We start from the raw sequence: 24,001 nt of genomic DNA on the forward strand, positions 1-24,001 counted from the left end.
CATTTCGCCACTGATCATCTGGCCGCAACACATGCTCCTGAGCAAAGCTTAATCTGAGTTTCTTGTTCTTCTTGTTTATCAACGGTTTCTCAGCTGGTGATCTCACAAACAGACCAATTTCATTCAGGCGTCTTGATATTGTTTTACGAGACGCTTTGATGTCATGATAGGCATGTAGTTCAAGAGAAATGCTGGCAGCTGTCTGAAACATATCGTTCAGTGCCATCTTCTGAATCAATCGATCTTATCTAGGAAAATTTATTCGAGGTCTGCCATTTTTATTCGGTCGTAGAATTTTCCCAGTATTCTTGAAATCCTTTATAACTCTCCCAACGATACTTTCCGACAGCTTCAAGCCATCCGTATTGAATGGTTTTCCCAATGAAGTTTAATAACTGATTTTCTAACGGAAGCATCAATTTTAGGTATTATAATGATGGTGGAACCGGCTGCAATGACTACAAAGTGACGTAATCGACTTATTCGTCATTTTCGTACTTAGAAAAGTGGAAAAACTGACTACACAGTCCACAACAAATTATTTTCTTTGCTTTTTCCTACGGTTTTGGCCACTTTAATTAAAAATAAAATTGAAATGCTCATAACTTTTTTTTTCTATCCTTCATAATGAAGTGCAATTAATACAGTGTATCAACATAAGATATATGTTAAATGTGTGTAAGTTTAATTATACCCCCCCTCCCGAATGTTCTGGAGAAATTGAAAAAAAAAAAAAATTAAACTGTCCCAAACTTTGGCCGATAGTGTATAGTATCGTTTACACGTGTAAACTGCCTAGCTTTTTTGTACATGTAGTAAAAGAGGATGCACATTAATCATGTTTTTTACACGCGAGAGGCTTAATGCTAGTTGTACCGGTTCTCACCAGTCAGACTTACCATAGATAAATAATTTAGCATAGAAACACGGGCGCCTGTGTTTTGGCTAAAACTCTTTATTCTTAAAAATATTACTTAGACAAATTACTTCATTGTAATCCAACGAGAAGAAATAGGATTGACAGAATTTGCATAGTTCCTCACATTTCAACACGTTCTTTTCGGTGCCAAACACGCGACTCCATTCAATGAAACCTCATTGCAAAATGCAATTGTGGATTGCTTAGGACTTCTACCCAGCAATGTCTGACGGAATGAGAGCATGTTATCTCCAGGGATTGAATAAAGGATTCCATTTGAAATTCTGTGCAGATTCCAGGGTTTGACAAGATACACCTGAAGAAGGTTGGAAGTTACATTAGTCGAAACATTGTGAAAATAACTCTCAAGATGAGAACAGTAGTCCGAAAAATCCAGATAATACGAATATTTTCGTCTTGGTTGCTATATTCAAAATTATATATAGTTAAGAATGGTGGCGAGTTTACTTTTCATCTATATATCTTTGTTATTTTTCTCGACTCCATCTGATTTCGAATTCGTCCTTTATAATAAAGTTAATTCATTTATATGTAAATTAATTGCATTAATCATACATAGTAGTACCTAACTTCGAGTGTTTGTGCGTAGCTACTATTATCTGAATTTTTGTCTGCTTCAAATAAAACAATTAAAAACGCAAAGAATTATATACGTACCTTCATGAACGGATCTCTGCTCTTTTTATGCAATAATACAAACATTTCAAAACCTATTCTTTTATACATTTACTTTCTATTTGTTATACATTTAAATTAACATTTAATTACTATTTTTACTATGATCTATTATAGAAAGGGAAAATGTCTGTGCGTTTTTGTATTTGTATGTCCAACTAAAAGTGAAAAAAAAAAAAGAAAACTGATCAACATGAATACGGTATTATCAGCGCAGTCAACCATTCTATCTATCGAAGATGCAGAAAAAATATTAATTTTTTTTCTACCTTAACGACTGCAAAATCTAATAGGGGATCACAAAAAATCGTCTCCTTCTAAACGAGTTAAAATCTGCGCATGCGTCGACCATTGCTCTCTGAATGAGTTTAAATACAAGAATTGTCGATGTGATGTCGTAATCAGCGCTACGGCCGAATAGATTAGAAGGTTGTTTCTTAACTACGAGTTGCGAGGTTAGCGCAGGCCTACCAGTAGACGCTTTGTTTGCATTTAAACAGGGTTGTTTTGTAATTTACTGGGATTTTTTTTTTTTTTTTACCGCTGGCTAATTATATTAAAACAAAATCAATTTCCTTATTTCTATTTTTTTATTAGCGGTTTAAATCAACTGAGGGTTAAATTTTTATTTATATGAGACAAAAATTCCAATCCAATTACGATTCTTTAATAAAAAAAAATATTTTCATTTTTGTAACAGTTTAAAACTTCTTTAATTCATTATTTCAGATGACAATTTAGGACGCTAAAACAACGCAAAAATCAGTAATAACAGAATTGCAGAATGAAATGTTTCGACAACTTTCTAATAAAACTAAATTTATAACACTAGGTAAAAATGCTCTAGCGGACCAACTAAATATTTTCTTTTTAGGTAATAGGGTCTGTTTTGAACGAATATCACAATTAAATAGTTTTTATTTTACACTTTTTAAACATGTTTTACCATTTTTTAAACCTTTTTTCACTTAGTTATATTTAGAACTTTTACCCATGCAAACATTTGAATTTATCTGTTCTTATTTTTACTTTATTTTACAAAATTTGCTTTCGTTTTCAATCTTGCCTGATGGTAACCAAGTCACAATTTTTTTATACATTAAAATATAATTCTTCAGCGGATTTTTCCGTATGAATCAGATGGTTCTGCTGTTTGCATTAGTTTTCCCAAACTTTCTAGCTAGAATTCCTTCTAGAAAGCTATTGGATACTTACAGGAAAGGACACAGGAGAGTTCCTATTTATTTGCCTCTCCACGGGAGCAGAGTTAGACACAAGATCAGTTTTTAATGTGGGGAAAATCCAGCTGCTCAAAAAGGGACACTCTGAATACGAAAAAAAAAATTAAAACTGTCTCAGTTATGAAGGATTTCTTATCCACTGACAGTGGACAGAACAAATACCACACTTTGTCCCTAACTAGAATGGTTGCCAACATTTTAAGTGAAAGTGTTTCTGTGGAACAAACTGGATTCTAACTTGGCACACTTAGTCGTTGTCGTTAATAACTTTGCCATATCCTTTTTATTAGGCAAAAATATCGCAGCAAATAGTATGATAGACTTTTATCTTGGTGTGTATAATGTATCGTGATGAATTTATTGAATGCTTATCGTTCTAGATTGGCGTTACCCCTATCTCTAATCTATCTGACCTAACTATATATATATATATATGTGTGTGTGTGTGTGTGTATGTGTGTGTGTGTGTGTGTGTGTGCGAGCTCGTCTCCTATGGACTCAAAAACTGCTGGGCCGACTTTTATGAAATTTCACAATAAGGTACTTTATGTGGCTGGCAGCGTTTTTAGATAGGTCTTGTATCGGAATATCTTCGATAAGTATCAATAATCGATAATTGAAATAATCCGATGAAATAATGAACAGGCGATTGTAACCAAGGTTAACACCGTACACAACCTAACATCACAAGTGCATTTGATAAGATTTATTATCGCACAAGCTGGAAGGCTCGACATATAAAATCAGCAGTAGGTTCTTTGATATGACAGAGGCGCGTTCGAAATGAATTTTCTGTTTAAATCACGATTGAACCATGATACTTGACTTTTTCATTTTAAATTTTAATTGAAGCCATTATCATCGCACAAGCAGTAAGGCTAGTCATATCAAATCAACAGTAGGTTCTCTGATATGACAAAGGGGCGTTCGAAATGAGTGTTTCGGTTTAGAACACAATTGAAGTATGATACTTGACTTTTGCATTTTAAAAGTTTAATGCAAGCCGTTTTATATAAAAATAATTTAATAAAATCAGCAGTAGGTTCTCTACAGTGCAATGGAAACTACAATGTATTGTAAACTAAGTTACTGCGAGAGATATGTGAGCTTTCTCCCGATGCACCGCGATGGATCCTCAATTAGAACAGGCAATCAATCGATTTGATTGCAAAAATAAACAATTTCATCGATTTCGATGACAATAAAAATATGTGAGTGCGAAACATTCGTTGATCATCATTCAATCCCGAGTAACGCCGGGTCACTCTGCTAGTTCTTTTTAATTACTCGTATCGTGTGTATGTTACTTCGCACAGTAACGGTTCAATGTGCATCCATTAATGAAATAAAATCATAGCTGCAAAAATGAAGGTGTTGAACCGAAATACAGACTCGCAGTTTCGAATTACCCACACTGATTTACACGTAATAATGGCTCTGTTTATAAGAGATACAATTCAAATAGCGACATTTATAAACGCCAACGGAGATCTGGGTCATTTGAATCTGCTTCTACAAACGTGGTCTTTAGAAAATAATTCCGAGAAATAAAATTTCCCTTTTTATTATGGATTAAGATAATTTAATTTTTTTTTGTCCCATGTCAATTATTTTTATTGCTCTTTTTTTTGTGTAGAAAAATCATAATTAAGGAACAGTATAAAAACATTCCTTAAAATGTTGACTAGCATAACAATTGAATTTTAATGAAGATTAGAGATGTCCAAATTATTTTGAAAAAAAGTTCCAAGCCAAATCAGATAACATTTTTATTTGCGCATTATTGCTTCGTTAATGCGACTTGAGTTTCGCTATTAAAAAAAAAAGGTTTATAAGGTTTTGTGATGATTTTCATACTAAAAAATGGGATTAACATGACTAAAAAAGCCAAGTGTTTCATTTGAGAAATTCACAAAAATATAAAATTCTTGCTTTTTTGTAAAATACAAAAAAACTTATGATCAATTACAAGTTTATAAAAGCGAAGAAAAACATATTCCATTCACATTTCGAAATAAAACTAAATGATAATAAAACAAAACCGAATGTTGGGTTTACTTTCGGCAGCCTCGAACTCACGTTTCTCATGCAAGTCGTCATCTGTCAGTGTTCTGTGGAGTCTGAGTGACAAGTTTTTCCCATATTTCCAGTACTCTCCACTTTGCCCGATAGCAATTGCAAATGACTTTGTGTTTTCGTCTTCTCTGGAATTTTGGTGACGATCAGCCTCTTCAAGATTCCTTTACATTTACTTAGTGCTCCTCATCTTCGAGAGTTCATTCTTTCTTAACCCTTCAAAACACTTTTTTATGGTCTCAACCAGGGCTGAGTGTTTCCATTTGGGTGGAGGGGGGGGGGAGGAAAATACCGCTTATAAGATGTATTTGCAGTTTCAGTTCTCTCAGGTTCATCTGGTATTCCACCCATGTTTTTGTTTTATCTCTGTGGTAACTTCCATATGATTGATTAGCGTTCGTAGTTTATGTAGGGTGATTTCCGCACTTGAGGATTTTTCGTAAAATTTCAGCTGTTTTAATCGTTGCCGATCGTTGTAAAGTCCCAGTCTCCCCTTTAATGCCAATTTCTAGTCTTTTTCCAGTTTTTTTTTTAAACTGTTCTTAGTGCTCCTACGGTTATCGCTATTATATTTGAGTTTATTCGTGTTTCATGTTCCTTTCAATTCTCTGGCAAGTTCAGTATACTAACTTCGTTTTCCCGTGTCCGTAATCTTTAAATTGTTGTTTGCTGGGACACCAAAATTTAAAATTATGTATATTTTATTTTTTATGCTAAGTATTCTAACACTGGTTTTCTTGCTTGGATGATTTTGTTCCGTTTATACCTCTGTGCCCCAGACAATTTTGTGATTTCCCTGTTCCAATACTGTCCCATATTTGTATCTGTACACTTTGTCCCGTGTTCAAAACACAGTTTTTCACAGTTTACTGCTTTGACATGCATTCGTATTTTCTGTCGCAATTTTCTTAGGCGAGTTTGCTGCGTCCAATTTTCATGTGATTTAAGTTTTCATCTCTTTTCCAATAAAGTCTACGTTTACAGCTTTCCTATTTTAACATTGATGTAGTTAGTTCTCATCGCACTTTTCTGTGCAGTTATAAATAGCGAATCTATTTCTCGTTTTTAGTTCCTTTTATTGTAATTTCCATGCGGTTTCACGAGTCTCTTCTCTAGTCATTCTTGGGCAGCAGTTTCTCTTTCCACTTTTCTCATACTTTTGTAGCTGGTTTCGTTGCAGTCAACTTTTTCTTTCTTTTCAACATGGAGTCGCTCAATGTGATTCTTTCGGTATAGTGCATTGTGCATAGTCATTAGTTTCATTGTCTTCTGGTCAGATTAGTCTAAGTTCTTCTGTTCAGCTTGTGAATGGTCCAGAGTATAAAATATTCTGGACCATTCACAATACGGATATCGATACGATTGGATTTAATTTAATTTAATTTTAAGGAAAAATTATCATGAAGATTTGTTTATATTACCTGCGATAGTTTTGAACGGAAAGCACTACCTAAATGCTCCAAAAAATAAAATAATAAATAAATAACATCTACTAAAAGGCGATACTCTTATCATTAGTAAGGATTGGTTAGGTAATAGAATTTCAAGCTCCAGACTGGAGTCGCAGAAAATTTCGAATCTCGCTAGGTTCAGTCACGTTGATTAACTGTATAACGGCGAAACGCATGTCCGTAAATAATTATATAAAAAAATTATATATGTTGCTCCTTATTTTTGGGGCATCAATTTGGTAACTGAAACTATACCCAATTTGGATTTAGTGCTTTTCGCTTAAAAAGTATCGCAGGCAAAATACACTAATAAATGACACTTACAACAACTGCGATATACGTATTACTAGCAGTGATTTGTGGTAGAGTTTCAAATCAAACTCAGGGATCCTTGTTTCGAATCTTGACTTCCTAGGTTCAACCACACTGATGTATAACAGCGAAAGACGAATAATATATATATATATATATATATATATATATATGTGTGTGTGTGTGTGTGTGTGTGTGTGTGTATGTGTGTGTGTGCATGTCTGTGTGTGTATGCGTGTGTTTAATTTGATTAGGTAGATATTCATTTCTCTTATATTTTTAATATGTAAAACTAATCCTTAAAGCAGTACATATAAAGTTCATTGCACAGCGCATATATATGAACGCGTAATCATTCATTTGTAAAGTTGAATATTAAAATACATTCATTTTGTATGTATATATATATATATATATATATATATATATATATATATATATATATATATACGTGTGTTTGTGTGTATGTGCGTGTTTATACATGTATACTTTGTGAGCGCCACGAGTGTGATCTTAAATTCACGCATGCGCACTCGTTGCCTGATGTTTTAAGATGTCCTGGTCGTTGTCTGATCGGATTAAAACGACTGTGTAGCAGTTTGAACCAGTGAAATGCAATCGCTAGAACGAAAATACATGCAGATCATATTTCTTTTCAGAAAGAGAAAATTATTAATAGTTGATTTACAAAAATACACATGGAACGTGCATTTACACACACACACACACACACACACACACACACACACACACACACACACACACACACACACACACACACATGTGTGTGTGCGTGTATATAAATATATTATTCGTCTTCCACTGTTATATATCGTTTACACACACACACACACACACACACACACACACACACACACACACACACATATATATATATGTATATATATATATATATATGTATATATATATATAAATGATCCGTTAGAATCGATTGGGGATAAGGATTGGAGGAGAAGGGTAAATATACAAACTTTCCTCGTTTCAATGGGAAGGGCCAATATTGACCTTAAAATAAAGGTCAAGAATCTTCGACGATATTTGCTTAGCAGATCTGGAGTTTTAACCAACATTTAGTGAACAATAAATATATATTATTTAATTATTTTGAGATTTATGTTTTTTGTTAGATTTATACGTTTTTCATGTTTTAAATATCATTAATTAAACTCCCAAGCTATCGCAATTATTATAAATATCTTTCAGCTTGTAAAATAAATCTTTCTAGATATTAAACTATATGATCCGTTCTTTGGCAGGATAGGTGTAAGAAGTTTAATGGTCATGGACTAAAGAATCGACAGGCCGAGTTAAAATCATATCTACGGGGAGGAACGATAACATTGTCATCCTAGAAAAGACGACATGATTCCATTTCCGTTTAATGTTTTCTTTTTTATTGCATACCATCTACTAGTTGGCCAGCTATGTACAAATTCCAAGGGATAGCAGCCTTCTATCGTGTTTGAAAGTGACACAATGTTCAACGAGCGTGATCGGGGATGCGCCGCTGTACAATTCATGCTCTCTACCGATCCCAGTTATTACAAAAGAACATTGCCAGCACGCTTAAAATGCCAATTCGGACGGTTTAACGCTTGAGGGCACAGCTCAACCAAGTTTTTGGTCACGATTATGGTCTTTGCTGGGATTTCAAGTGAGGGCCACATCATGCCACCTCACATCTTCGAAGTCGGCTTGAAAGTCAACACCAAAGTGTACACGGATGTGTTAAAGAGTGTGGTAATCCCCAGTGCAATCTGGTGGCTGCTGGCAGACCCTGGGTGTAGCAGCAGGACTCGGTGCCCGCCCACAAACCCAAAGAGACTCAGGTTTGGCTTCAGAAGGAGTGCTACTACTTACACTGGCCTCCTCCTTCCTCAATCTTAACTCATTGGGCTACTTCGTTTGGTTATACGTCGAGAACATCACCAACGTGACCTCTCACCACACTAAAAATCAGCCTGATCGCAATCATGCTCTCAGTTCCGAATGCGTATCGAGGCGGTGATTGAGGATGAAGGCGACTACATTGAATAGATGTCAGCTCTACTACAGAATCAATTTATTTGAATTGATTTTTTTTAATAAGATTTTAAAATAAAGTTGAAGTGTTGTTTTCTTTAAGGCGACAAGTTTATCGTTCCACCCTGTCTATGTACACATAGTCTTGGAAAGACGATGAATCTTCAATCTCTACTAGAGATGAAATAGCTTGCGGTGTTTAATGAACATTTTTCTGGCCGATTATTTTACATTAAACAAGCAAAACTAAGTATATGTTCTACCATTATGTATTTTTTAATACTTTTTTTTAGGATTCTTTTCAGTTTATATGATGCGAGTAATGTAAGGTCTATAGATTAGAAATGTAAAATCAAATATCTATAGATTAGAAATGTAAAATCAAATATCTATAGATTAGAAATGTAAAATCAAATATCTATTGATTAGAAATGTAAAATCAAATATCTATTGAGTAGAAATGTAAAATCAAATATCTATAGATTAGAAATGTAAAATCAAATATCTATAGATTAGAAATGTAAAATCAAATATCTATTGATGAGAAATGTAAAATCAAATATCTATTGATTAGAAATGTAAAATCAAATATCTATAGATTAGAAATGTAAAATCAAATATCTATAGATTAGAAATGTAAAATCAAATATCTATTGATTAGAAATGTAAAATCAAATATCTATTGATGAGAAATGTAAAATCAAATATCAATTGATTAGAAATGTAAAATCAAATATCTATAGATTAGAAATGTAAAATCAAATATCTATTGATTAGAAATGTAAAATCAAATATCTATAGATTAGAAATGTAAAATCAAATATCCATAGATTAGAAATGTAAAATAAAATATCTATCGATTAGAAATGTAAAATCAAATATCTATCGATTAGAAATGTAAAATCAAATATCTATTGATTAGAAATGTAAAATAAAATATCTATTGATTAGAAATGTAAAATCAAATATCTATAGATTAGAAATGTAAAATCAAATATCTATTGATGAGAAATGTAAAATCAAATATCTATTGATTAGAAATGTAAAATCAAATATCTATAGATTAGAAATGTAAAATCAAATATCTATTGATTAGAAATGTAAAATCAAATATCTATTGATTAGAAATGTAAAATCAAATATCTATTGATTAGAAATGTAAAATCAAATATCTATTGATTAGAAATGTAAAATCAAATATCTATTGATGAGAAATGTAAAATCAAATATCTATAGATTAGAAATGTAAAATCAAATATCTATAGATTAGAAATGTAAAATAAAATATCTATTGATTAGAAATGTAAAATCAAATATCTATAGATTAGAAATGTAAAATCAAATATCTATTGATTAGAAATGTAAAATCAAATATCTATAGATTAGAAATGTAAAATCAAATATCTATTGATGAGAAATGTAAAATAAAATATCTATAGATTAGAAATGTAAAATCAAATATCTATTGATTAGAAATGTAAAATCAAATATCTATTGATTAGAAATGTAAAATCAAATATCTATTGATTAGAAATGTAAAATCAAATATCCATTGATTAGAAATGTAAAATCAAATATCTATGGATTAGAAATGTAAAATCAAATATCTACAGATTAGAAATGTAAAATCCAATATCTATAGATTAGAAATGTAAAATAAAATGTCTATTGATTAGAAATGTAAAATAAAATATCTACAGATTAGAAATGTAAAATCCAATATCTATAGATTAGAAATGTAAAATAAAATGTCTATTAGTTAGAAATGTAAAATCAAATATCTACAGATTAGAAATGTAAAATCCAATATCTATAGATTAGAAATGTAAAATCAAATATCTACAGATTAGAAATGTAAAATCAAATATCTATAGATTAGAAATGTAAAATCAAATATCTACAGATTAGAAATGTAAAATCAAATATCAACAGATTAGAAATGTAAAATCAAATATCTATAGATTTGAAGTGTAAAATCAAATATCTACAGATTAGAAATGTAAAATCAAATATCTATAGATTAGAAATGTAAAATCAAATATCTACTAATTAGAAATGTAAAATCAAATACCTATAGATTAGAAATGTAAAATCAAATATCTATAGATTGGAAATATAAAATCAAATATCCATGGATTAGAAATGTAAAATAAAATATCTACAGATTAGAAATGTAAAATCAAATATCTATACATTAGATATGTAAAATCAAATATCTATTGATTAGAAATGTAAAATCAAATATCTATTGATTAGAAATGTACAATCAAATATCTATAGATTAGAAATGTAAAATCAAATATCTACTGAGTAGAAATGTAAAATCAAATATCTATACATTAGATATGTAAAATCAAATATCTATTGATTAGAAATGTAAAATCAAATATCTATTGATTAGAAATGTACAATCAAATATCTATAGATTAGAAATGTAAAATCAAATATCTATAGATTAGAAATGTAAAATAAAATATCTATAGATTAGAAATGTAAAATCAAATATCTATAGATTAGAAATGTAAAATCAAATATCTACTGATTAGAAATGTAAAATAAAATATCTACAGATTAGAAATGTGAAATCAAATATCTATAGATTAGAAATGTAAAATCAAATATCTATAGATTAGAAATGTAAAATCAAATATCTATTGATTAGAAATGAAAAATCAAATATCTACAGAATAGAAATGTAAAATCAAATATCTACAGATTAGAAATGTAAAATCAAATATCTATAGATTAGAAATGTAAAATCAAATATCTATAGATTAGAAATGTAAAATCAAATATCTGTTGATTAGAAATGTAAAATCAATATCTATTGATTAGAAATGTAAAATCAAATATCTATAGATTAGAAATGTAAAATCAAATATCTATTGATGAGAAATGTAAAATAAAATATCTATAGATTGGAACTGTAAAATCAAATATCTTTTGATAAGAAATGTAAAATCAAATATCTATTGATTAGAAATGTAAAATCCAATATCTATAGATTAGAAATGTAAAATCAAATATCTATAGATAAGAAATGTAAAATCAAATATCTATTGATTAGAAATGTAAAATCAAATATCTACAGATTAGAAATGTAAAATCAAATATCTATAGATTAGAAATGTAAAATCAAATATCTATAGATTAGAAATGTAAAATCAAATATCTATTGATTAGAAATGTAAAATCAAATATCTACAGATTAGAAATGTAAAATCAAATATCTATGGATTAGAAATGTAAAATCAAATATCTATTGATTAGAAATGTAAAATCCAATATCTATAGATTAGAAATGTACAATCAAATATCTATAGATTAGAAATGTAAAATAAAATATCTATTGATAAGAAATGTAAAATCAAATATCTACAGATTAGAAATGTAAAATAAAATATCTATAGATTAGAAATGTAAAATCAAATATCTACAGATTAGAAATGTAAAATCAAATATCTATAGATTAGAAATGTAAAATAAAATATCTACAGATTAGAAAGGTAAAATCAAATATCTACGGATTAGAAATGTAAAATACAATATCTATAGATTAGAAATGTAAAATCAAATATCTACGGATTAGAAATGTAAAATCAAATATCAATAGATTAGAAATGTAAAATAAAATATCTATAGATTAGAAATGTAAAATCAAATATCTACAGATTAGAAATGTAAAATCAAATATTTACAATTTAGAAATGACAAATCAAATATCTACAGATTAGAAATGTAAAATATAATATCTATAGATTAGAAATGTAAAATCAAATATCCACAGATTAGAAATATAAAATTAAATAGCTATTGATTAGAAATGTAAAATCAAATATCCATAGATTAGAAATGTAAAATCAAATATCTATAGATTAGAAATGTAAAATCAAATATCTATAGATTAGAAATGTAAAATATAATATTTACAGATTAGAAATGTAAAATCAAATATCTATAAATTAGAAATGTAAAATCAAATATATTTGGATTAGAAATATTAAATCAAATGTCTATAGATTAGAAATGTAAAATCAAATATCTGTTGATTAGAAATGTAACATCTAATATCTATAGATTAGAAATGTAAAATCAAATATCTATCGATTAGAAATGTCAAATCAAATATCTACAGATTAGAAATGTGAAATCAAATATCTATAGATTAGAAATGTAAAATCAAATATCTACAGATTAGAAATGTAAAATCAAATATCTATTGATTAGAAATGAAAAATCAAATATCTACAGAATAGAAATGTACAATCAAATATCTACAGATTAGAAATGTAAAATCAAATATCTATAGATTAGAAATGTAAAATCAAATATCTGTTGATTAGAAATGTAAAATAAAATATCTATTGATTAGAAATGTAAAATCAAATATCTATAGATTAGAAATGTAAAATCAAATATCTATTGATGAGAAATGTAAAATAAAATATCTATAGATTGGAACTGTAAAATCAAATATCTATTGATAAGAAATGTAAAATCAAATATCTATTGATTAGAAATGTAAAATCCAATATCTATAAATTAGAAATGTAAAATCAAATATATTTGGATTAGAAATATTAAATCAAATGTCTATAGATTAGAAATGTAAAATCAAATATCTGTAGATTAGAAATGTAACATCTAATATCTATAGATTAGAAATGTAAAATCAAATATCTATCGATTAGAAATGTCAAATCAAATATCTATAAATTAGAAATGTAAAATAAAATATCTATAGATTAGAAATGTAAAATATAATATTTACAGATTAGAAATGTAAAATCAAATATCTGTAGATTAGAAATGTAAAATCAAATATCTATAGATTAGAAATGTAAAATCAAATATCTATAGATTAGAAATGTAAAATATAATATTTACAGATTAGAAATGTAAAATCAAATATCTATAAATTAGAAATGTAAAATCAAATATATTTAGATTAGAAATATTAAATCAAATATCTATAGATTAGAAATGTAAAATCAAATATCTGTAGATTAGAAATGTAACATCTAATATCTATAGATTAGAAATGTAAAATCAAATATCTACAGATTAGAAATGTAAAATCAAATATCTATAGATTAGAAATGTAAAATCAAATATCTATAGATTAGAAATGTAAAATCAAATATCTATAGATAAGAAATGTAAAATCAAATATCTATAGATTAGAAATGTAAAATCAAATATCTACAGATTAGAAATGTAAAATCTAATATCTATGGATTAGAAATGTAAAATCAAATATTTACAGATTAGAAACGTAAAATCAAATATCTATTGATTAGAAATGTAAAATCAAATATCTATAGATTAGAAATGTAAAATCAAATATTTACAGATTAGAAATGTAAAATCAAATATCTACAGATTAGAAATATAAACTCAAATATCTATAGATTAGAAATGTAAAATCAAATATCTATTGATTAGAAACATAAAATAAAATATCTATAGATTAGAAATGTAACATCAAATATCTATAGATTAGACATGTAAAATCAAATATCTATTGATTAGAAATGTAAAATCAAATATATATAGATTAGAAATGTAAAATAAAATATCTATAGATTAGAAATGTAAAATCAAATATCTACAGATTAGAAATGTAAAATCAAATATCTATAGATTAGAAATGTAAAATCAAATATCTACAGATTAGAAAGGTAAAATCAAATATCTACAGATTAGAAATGTAAAATACAATATCTATAGATTAGAAATGTAAAATAAAATATCTACAGATTAGAAATGTAAAATCAAATATCAATAGATTAGAAATGTAAAATAAAATATCTATAGATTAGAAATGTAAAATCAAATATCTACAGATTAGAAATGTAAAATCAAATATTTACAGATTAGAAATGTAAAATCAAATATCTACAGATTAGAAATGTAAAATATAATATCTATAGATTAGAAATGTAAAATAACATATCCACAGATTAGAAATATAAAATTAAATAGCTATTGATTAGAAATGTCAAATCAAATATCTATAGATTCCAAATGTAAAATCAAATATCTATAGATTAGAAATGTAAAATCAAATATCTATAGATTAGAAATGTAAAATATAATATTTACAGATTAGAAATGTAAAATCAAATATCTATAAATAAAAAATGTAAAATCAAATATATTTGGATTAGAAATATTAAATCAAATGTCTATAGATTAGAAATGTAAAATACAAATATCTGTAGATTAGAAATGTAACATCTAAAATCTATAGATTAGAAATGTAAAATCAAATATCTATCGATTAGAAATGTCAAATCAAATATCAACAGATTAGAAATGTGAAATCAAATATCTATAGATTAGAAATGTAAAATCAAATATCTATAGATTAGACATGTAAAATCAAATATCTATTGATTAGAAATGAAAAATCAAATATCTGCAGAATAGAAATGTAAAATCAAATATCTATAGATTAGAAATGTAAAATCAAATATCTGTTGATTAGAAATGTAAAATCAAATATCTATTGATTAGAAATGTAAAATCAAATATCTATAGATTAGAAATGTAAAATCAAATATCTATTGATGAGAAATGTAAAATAAAATATCTATAGATTAGAAATGTAAAATCAAATATCTACAGATTAGAAATGTAAAATCAAATATCTATAGATTAGAAATGTAAAATCAAATATCTACAGATTAGAAAGGTAAAATCAAATATCTACAGATTAGAAATGTAAAATACAATATCTATAGATTAGAAATGTAAAATCAAATATCTACAGATTAGAAATGTAAAATCAAATATCAATAGATTAGAAATGTAAAATCAAATATCTATAGATTAGAAATGTAAAATCAAATATCTACAGATTAGAAATGTAAAATCAAATATTTACAGATTAGAAATGTAAAATCAAATATCTACAGATTAGAAATGTAAAATACAATATCTATAGATTAGAAATGTAAAATCAAATATCTACAGATTAGAAATATAAAATTAAATAGCTATTGATTAGAAATGTAAAATCAAATATCTATAGATTCGAAATGTAAAATCAAATATCTATAGATTAGAAATGTAAAATCAAATATCTATAGATTAGAAATGTAAAATATAATATTTACAGATTAGAAATGTAAAATCAAATATCTATAAATTAGAAATGTAAAATCAAATATATTTAGATTAGACATATTAAATCAAATGTCTATAGATTAGAAATGTAAAATCAAATATCTGTAGATTAGAAATGTAACATCTAATATCTATAGATTAGAAATGTAAAATCAAATATCTATCGATTAGAAATGTCAAATCAAATATCTATAAATTAGAAATGTAAAATAAAATATCTATAGATTAGAAATGTAAAATATAATATTTACAGATTAGAAATGTAAAATCAAATATCTGTAGATTAGAAATGTAAAATCAAATATCTATAGATTAGAAATGTAAAATCAAATATCTATAGATTAGAAATGTAAAATATAATATTTACAGATTAGAAATGTAAAATCAAATATCTATAAATTAGAAATGTAAAATCAAATATATTTAGATTAGAAATATTAAATCAAATATCTATAGATTAGAAATGTAAAATCAAATATCTGTAGATTAGAAATGTAACATCTAATATCTATAGATTAGAAATGTAAAATCAAATATCTACAGATTAGAAATGTAAAATCAAATATCTATAGATTAGAAATGTAAAATCAAATATCTATAGATTAGAAATGTAAAATCAAATATCTATAGATTAGAAATGTAAAATCAAATATCTACAGATTAGAAATGTAAAATCAAATATCTACAGATTAGAAATTTAAAATCTAATATCTATGGATTAGAAATGTAAAATCAAATATTTACAGATTAGAAACGTAAAATCAAATATCTATTGATTAGAAATGTAAAATCAAATATCTATAGATTAGAAATGTAAAATCAAATATCTACAGATTAGAAATGTAAAATCAAATATCTACAGATTAGAAATATAAACTCAAATATCTATAGATTAGAAATGTAAAATCAAATATCTATTGATTAGAAACATAAAATAAAATATCTATAGATTAGAAATGTAACATCAAATATCTATAGATTAGACATGTATAATCAAATATCTATTGATTAGAAATGTAAAATCAAATATATATAGATTAGAAATGTTAAATCAAATATCTATAGATTAGAAATGTAAAATCAAATATCTACAGATTAGAAATGTAGAATCAAATATCTATTGATTAGAAATGTAAAATAAAATATCTATAGATTAGACATGTAAAATCAAATATCTATTGATTAGAAATGTAAAATCAAATATATATAGATTAGAAATGTAAAATCAAATATCTATAGATTAGAAATGTAAAATAAAATATCAATAGATTAGAAATGTAAAATCAAATATCTATAGATTAGAAATGTCAAATCAAATATATATAGATTAGAAATGTAAAATCAAATATCTATAGATTAGAAATGTAAAATCAAATATCTATAGATTAGAAATGTAAAATCAAATATCTATTGATTAGAAATGTAAAATCAAATATCTATAGATTAGAAATGTAAAATCAAATATCTATTGATTAGAAACATGAAATCAAATATCTATAGATTAGAAATGTAAAATAAAATATCTATAGATTAGAAATGTAAAATCAAATATCTATTGATTAGAAATGTAAAATCAAATATATATAGATTAGAAATGTAAAATCAAATATCTATAGATTATAAATGTCAAATCAAATATATATAGATTAGAAATGTAAAATCAAATATCTATAGATTAGAAATGTCAAATAAAATATATATAGATTAGAAATGTAAAATCAAATATCTATTGATTAGAAATGTAAAATCAAATATCTATAGATTAGAAATGTAAAATCAAATATCTATTGATTAGAAATGTAAAATCAAATATCTATAGATTAGAAATGTAAAATCAAATATCTATTGATTAGAAATGTAAAATCAAATATCTACAGATTAGAAATGTAAAATCTAATATCTATGGATTAGAAATGTAAAATCAAATATTTACAGATTAGAAATGTAAAATCAAATATCTATTGATTAGAAATGTAAAATCAAATATCTATAGATTAGAAATGTAAAATCAAATATCTACAGATTAGAAATGTAAAATCAAATATCTACAGATTAGAAATATAAACTCAAATATCTATAGATTAGAAATGTAAAATAAAATATCTATTGATTAGAAACATAAAATCAAATATCTATAGATTAGAAATGTAACATCAAATATCTATAGATTAGACATGTCAAATCAAATATCTATTGATTAGAAATGTAAAATCAAATATCTATAGATTAGAAATGTAAAATCAAATATCTATTGATTAGAAATGTAAAATCAAATATCTACAGATTAGAAATGTAAAATAAAATATCTATTGATTAGAAATGTAAAATAAAATATCTATAGATTAGACATGTAAAATCAAATATCTATTGATTAGAAATGTAAAATCAAATATCTATAGATTAGAAATGTAAAATCAAATATCTATAGATTAGAAATGTAAAATCAAATATCTATAGATTAGAAATGTAAAATCAAATATCTACAGATTAGAAATGTAAAATCAAATATCTATAGATTAGAAATGTAAAATCAAATATCTATTGATTAGAAATGTAAAATCAAATATCTATAGATTAGAGATGTAAAATCAAATATACATTGATTAGAAATGTAAAATCAATTATCTATCGATTAGAAATGTAAAATCAAATATCAATTGATTAGAAATGTAAAATCAAATATCTATAGATTAGAAATGTAAAATCAAATATCTATAGATTCGAAATGTAAAATCAAATATCAATTGATTAGAAATGTAAAATCAAATATCTATAGATTAGAAATGTAAAATCAAATATCTATTGATTAGAAATGTAAAATCAAATATCTCTAAATTAGAAATGTAAAATAAAATATCTATTGATCAGAAATGTAAAATCAAATATCCACAGATAAGAAATGTAAAATCTAATATCTATGGATTAGAAATGTAAAATCAAATATTTACAGATTAGAAATGTAAAATCAAATATCTATTGATTAGAAATGTAAAATCAAATATCTACGGATTAGAAATGTAAAATTAAATATCTACAGATTAGAAATGTAAAATCAAATATCTACAGATTAGAAATATAAACTCAAATATCTATAGATTAGAAATGTAAAATCAAATATCTATTGATTAGAAACATAAAATCAAATATCTATAGATTAGAAATGTAACATCAAATATCTATAGATTAGACATGTAAAATCAAATATCTATTGATTAGAAATGTAAAATCAAATATCTATAGATTAGAAATGTAAGATCAAATATCTACAGATTAGAAATGTAAAATCAAATATCTATTGATCAGAAATGTAAAATAAAATATCTATAGATTAGACATGTGAAATCAAATATCTATTGATTAGAAATGTAAAATCAAATATATATAGATTAGAAATGTAAAATCAAATATTTATAGATTAGAAATGTAAAATCAAATATCTATAGATTAGAAATGTAAAATCAAATATCTATAGATTAGAAATGTCAAATCAAATATATATAGATTAGAAATGTAAAATCAAATATCTATAGATTAGAAATGTAAAATCAAATATCTATAGATTAGAAATGTAAAATCAAATATCTATTGATTAGAAATGTAAAATCAAATATCTATAGATTAGAAATGTAAAATCAAATATCTATTGATTAGAAACATAAAATCAAATATCTATAGATTAGAAATGTAAAATCAAATATCTATAGATTAGACATGTAAAATCAAATATCTATTGATTAGAAATGTAAAATCAAATATATATAGATTAGAAATGTAAAATCAAATATCTATAGATTAGAAATGTCAAATCAAATATATATAGATTAGAAATGTAAAATCAAATATCTATAGATTAGAAATGTTAAATCAAATATATATAGATTAGAAATGTAAAATCAAATATCTATTGATTAGAAATGTAAAATCAAATATCTATAGATTTTAAATGTAAAATCAAATATCTATAGATTAGAAATGTAAAATCAAATATCTATAGATTAGAGATGTAACATCAAATATACATTGATTAGAAATGTAAAATCAAATACCTATCGATTAGAAATGTAAAATCAAATATCAATTGATTAGAAATGTAAAATCAAATATCTATTGATTAGAAATGTAAAATCAAATATCTATAGATTCGAAATGTAAAATCAAATATCAATTGATTAGAAATGTAAAATCAAATATCTATTGATTAGAAATGTAAAATCAAATATCTATAGATTAAAAATGTAAAATCAAATATCTATCGATTAGATATCTAAAATCAAATATCAATTGATTAGAAATGTAAAATCAAATATCTATAGGTTAGAAATGTAAAATCAAATATAAACAGATCAGAAATGTAAAATCAAATATCTATTGATTAGAAATGTAAAATCAAATATCTATAGATTAGAAATGTAAAATCAAATATCTATTGATTAGAAATGTAAAATAAAATATCTATAGATTAGAAATGTAAAATTAAATATCTATAGATTAGAAATGTCAAATAAAATATATATAGATTAGAAATGTAAAATCAAATATCTATAGATTAGAAATGTAAAATCAAATATCTATAGATTAGAAATGTAAAATCAAATATCTATTGATTAGAAATGTAAAATCAAATATCTATAGATTAGAGATGTAAAATCAAATATATATTGATTAGAAATGTAAAATCAATTATCTATCGATTAGAAATGTAAAATCAAATATCAATTGATTAGAAATGTAAAATCAAATATCTATATATTAGAAATCTCAAATTAAATATCTATAGATTAGAAATGTAAAATAACATATCTATAGATTAGAAATATAAAATCAAATATCTATCGATTAGAAATGTAAAATCAAATGTCTATAGATTAGAAATGTAAAATAAAATATCTAAAGATTAGAAATATAAAATCAAATATCTACAGATTAGAAATGTAAAATCAAAAATCTATTGATTAGAAATGTAAAATAAAATATCTATAGATTAGAAATGTAAAATCAAATATCAATTGATTAGAAATGTAAAATCAAAAATCTATTGATTAGAAATGTAAAATAAAATATCTATAGATTAGAAATGTAAAATCTAATATCTACAGATTAGAAATGTAAAATCAAATGTCTATAGATTAGAAATGTAAAATCAAATATCTATAGATTAGAAATGTAAAACTAAATATCTATAGATTAGAAATGTAAAATCAAATATCTATTGATTAGAAATGTAAAATCAAATATCTATAGATTAGAAATGTAAGATCAAATATCTATAGATTAGAAATGTAAAATCAAATATCTATAGATTAGAAATGTAAAATCAAATATCTATGGATTAGAAATGTAAAATCAAATATCTATAGATTAGAAATATGAAATCAAATATCTATAGATTAGAAATGTAAAATCAAATATCTATAGATTAGAAATGTAAAATCAAATATCTATAGATTAGAAATGTAAAATCAAATATCTATTGATTAGAAATGTAAAATCAAATATGTACAGATTAGAAATGTAAAATACAAATATCTATAGATTAGAAATGTAAAATCAAATATCTATTGATTAGAAATGTAAAATCAAATATCTATAGATTAGAAATGTAAAATCAAATATCTATAGATTAGAAATGTAAAATCAAATATCTATTGATTAGAAATGTAAAATAAAATATCTATAGATTAGAAATGTAAAATCAAATATCTATAGATTAGAAATGTAAAATAAATATCTATTGATTAGAAATGTAAAATCAAATATCTATAGATTAGAAATGTAAAATCAAATATCTATTGATTAGAAATGTAAAATCAAATATCTATAGATTAGAAATGTAAAATCAAATATCTATAGATTAGAAATGTAAAATCAAATATCTATAGGTTAGAAATGTAAAATCAAATATCTATAGATTAGAAATGTAAAATCAAATATCTATAGATTAGAAATGTAAAATCAAATATCTATTGATTAGAAATGTAAAATCAAATATCTACAGATTAGAAATGTAAAATCAAATATCTATAGATTAGAAATGTAGACTCAAATATCTATAGATTAGAAATGTAAAATCAAATATCTATTGATTAGAAATGTTAAATCAAATGTCTATAGATTAGAAATATAAAATCAAATATCTATAGATTAGAAATGTAAAATTACATATCTATTGATTAGAAATGTAAAATCAAATATCTATTGATTAGAAATGTAAAATCAAATATCTATTGATTAGAAATGTAAAATCAAATATCTATAGATTAGAAATGTAAAATCAAATATCTATAGATTAGAAATGTAAAATAAAATATCTACAGATTAGAAATGTAAAATCAAATATCTATAGATTAGACATGTAAAATCAAATATCTATAGATTAGAAATGTAAGATCAAATATCTATTGATTAGAAATGTAAAATCAAATATCTATAGATTTGAAATGTAAAATCAAATATCTACAGATTAGAAATGTAAAATCAAATATCTATAGATTAGAAATGTAAAATCAAATATCTATAGATTAGAAATGTAAAATCAAATATCTACAGATTAGAAATGTAAAATCAAATAGCTACAGATTAGAAATGTAAAATCAAATATCTATAGATTAGGAATGTAAAATACAAATATCTATAGATTAGAAATGTAAAATTAAATATCTACAGATTAGAAATGTAAAATCAAATATCTATAGATTAGAAATGTAAAATACAAATATCTATAGATTAGAAATGTAAAATCAAATATCTACAGATTAGAAATGTAAAATCAAATATCTATAGATTAGAAATGTAAAATACAAATATCTATAGATTAGAAATGTAAAATCAAATATCTACAGATTAGAAATGTAAAATCAAACATCTATAGATTAGAAATGTAAAATCAAACATCTATAGATTAGAAATGTAAAATTAAATATCTACAGATTAGAAATGTAAAATCAAATATCTATAGATTAGAAATGTAAAATCAAATATCTACAGATTAGAAATGTCAAATCAATTATCTACAGATTAGCAATGTAAAATCAAATATCTACAGATTAGAAATGTAAAATCAAATACCTACAGATTAGAAATGTAAAATCAAATATCTATAGATTAGAAATGTAAAATGCAATATCTATAGATTTAAAATGTAAAATCTAATATCTATAGATTAGAAATGTAAAATCAAATATCTATAGTGTAGAAATGTAAAATCAAATATCTATAGATTAGAAATGTAAAATCAAATATCTATAGATTAGAAATGTAAAATCAAATATCTATAGATTAGAAATGTAAAATCAAATATCTATAGATTAGAAATGTAAAATCAAATATCTATTGATTAGAAATGTAAAATCAAATATCTATAGATTAGAAATGTAAGATCAAATATGTACAGATTAGAAATATAAAATAAAATATCTATAGATTAGAAATGACAAATCAAATATCTACAGATTAGAAATGTAAAATCAAATATCTATTGATTAGAAATGTAAAATCAAATATCTATAGATTAGATATGTAAAATCCAATATCTATAGATTAGAAATGTAAAATCAAATATCTATAGATTAGAAACGTAAAATCAAATACCAATTGACTAGAAATGTAAAATCAAATATCTATAGATTAGAAATGTAAAATCAAATATCTATAGATTAGAAATGTAAAATAAAATATCTACAGATTAGAAATGTAAAATCAAATATCTATTGATTAGAAATGTAAAATCAAATATCTATAGATTAGAAATGTAAAATCAAATATCTATAGATTAGAAATGTAAAATCAAATATGTATAGGTAAGAAATGTAAAATCAAATATCTATAGATTAGAAATGTAAAATCAAATATCTATAGATTAGAAATGTAAAATCAAATATCTATTGATTAGACATGTCAAATCAAATATCTACAGATTAGAAATTTAAAATCAAATATCTATAGATTAGAAATGTAAAATCAAATATCTATTGATTAGAAATGTAAAATCAAATATCTATTGATTAGAAATGTTAAATAAAATGTCTATAGATTAGAAATGTAAAATCAAATATCTATAGATTAGAAATGTAAAATCAAATATCTATTGATTAGAAATGTAAAATCAAATATCTATTGATTAGAAATGTAAAATC

Source organism: Euprymna scolopes, chromosome 5 (assembly GCF_053919585.1).
Source record: "Euprymna scolopes isolate OS-2025 chromosome 5, ASM5391958v1, whole genome shotgun sequence".
Classification (NCBI taxonomy): Eukaryota; Metazoa; Mollusca; class Cephalopoda; order Sepiida; family Sepiolidae; genus Euprymna; species Euprymna scolopes.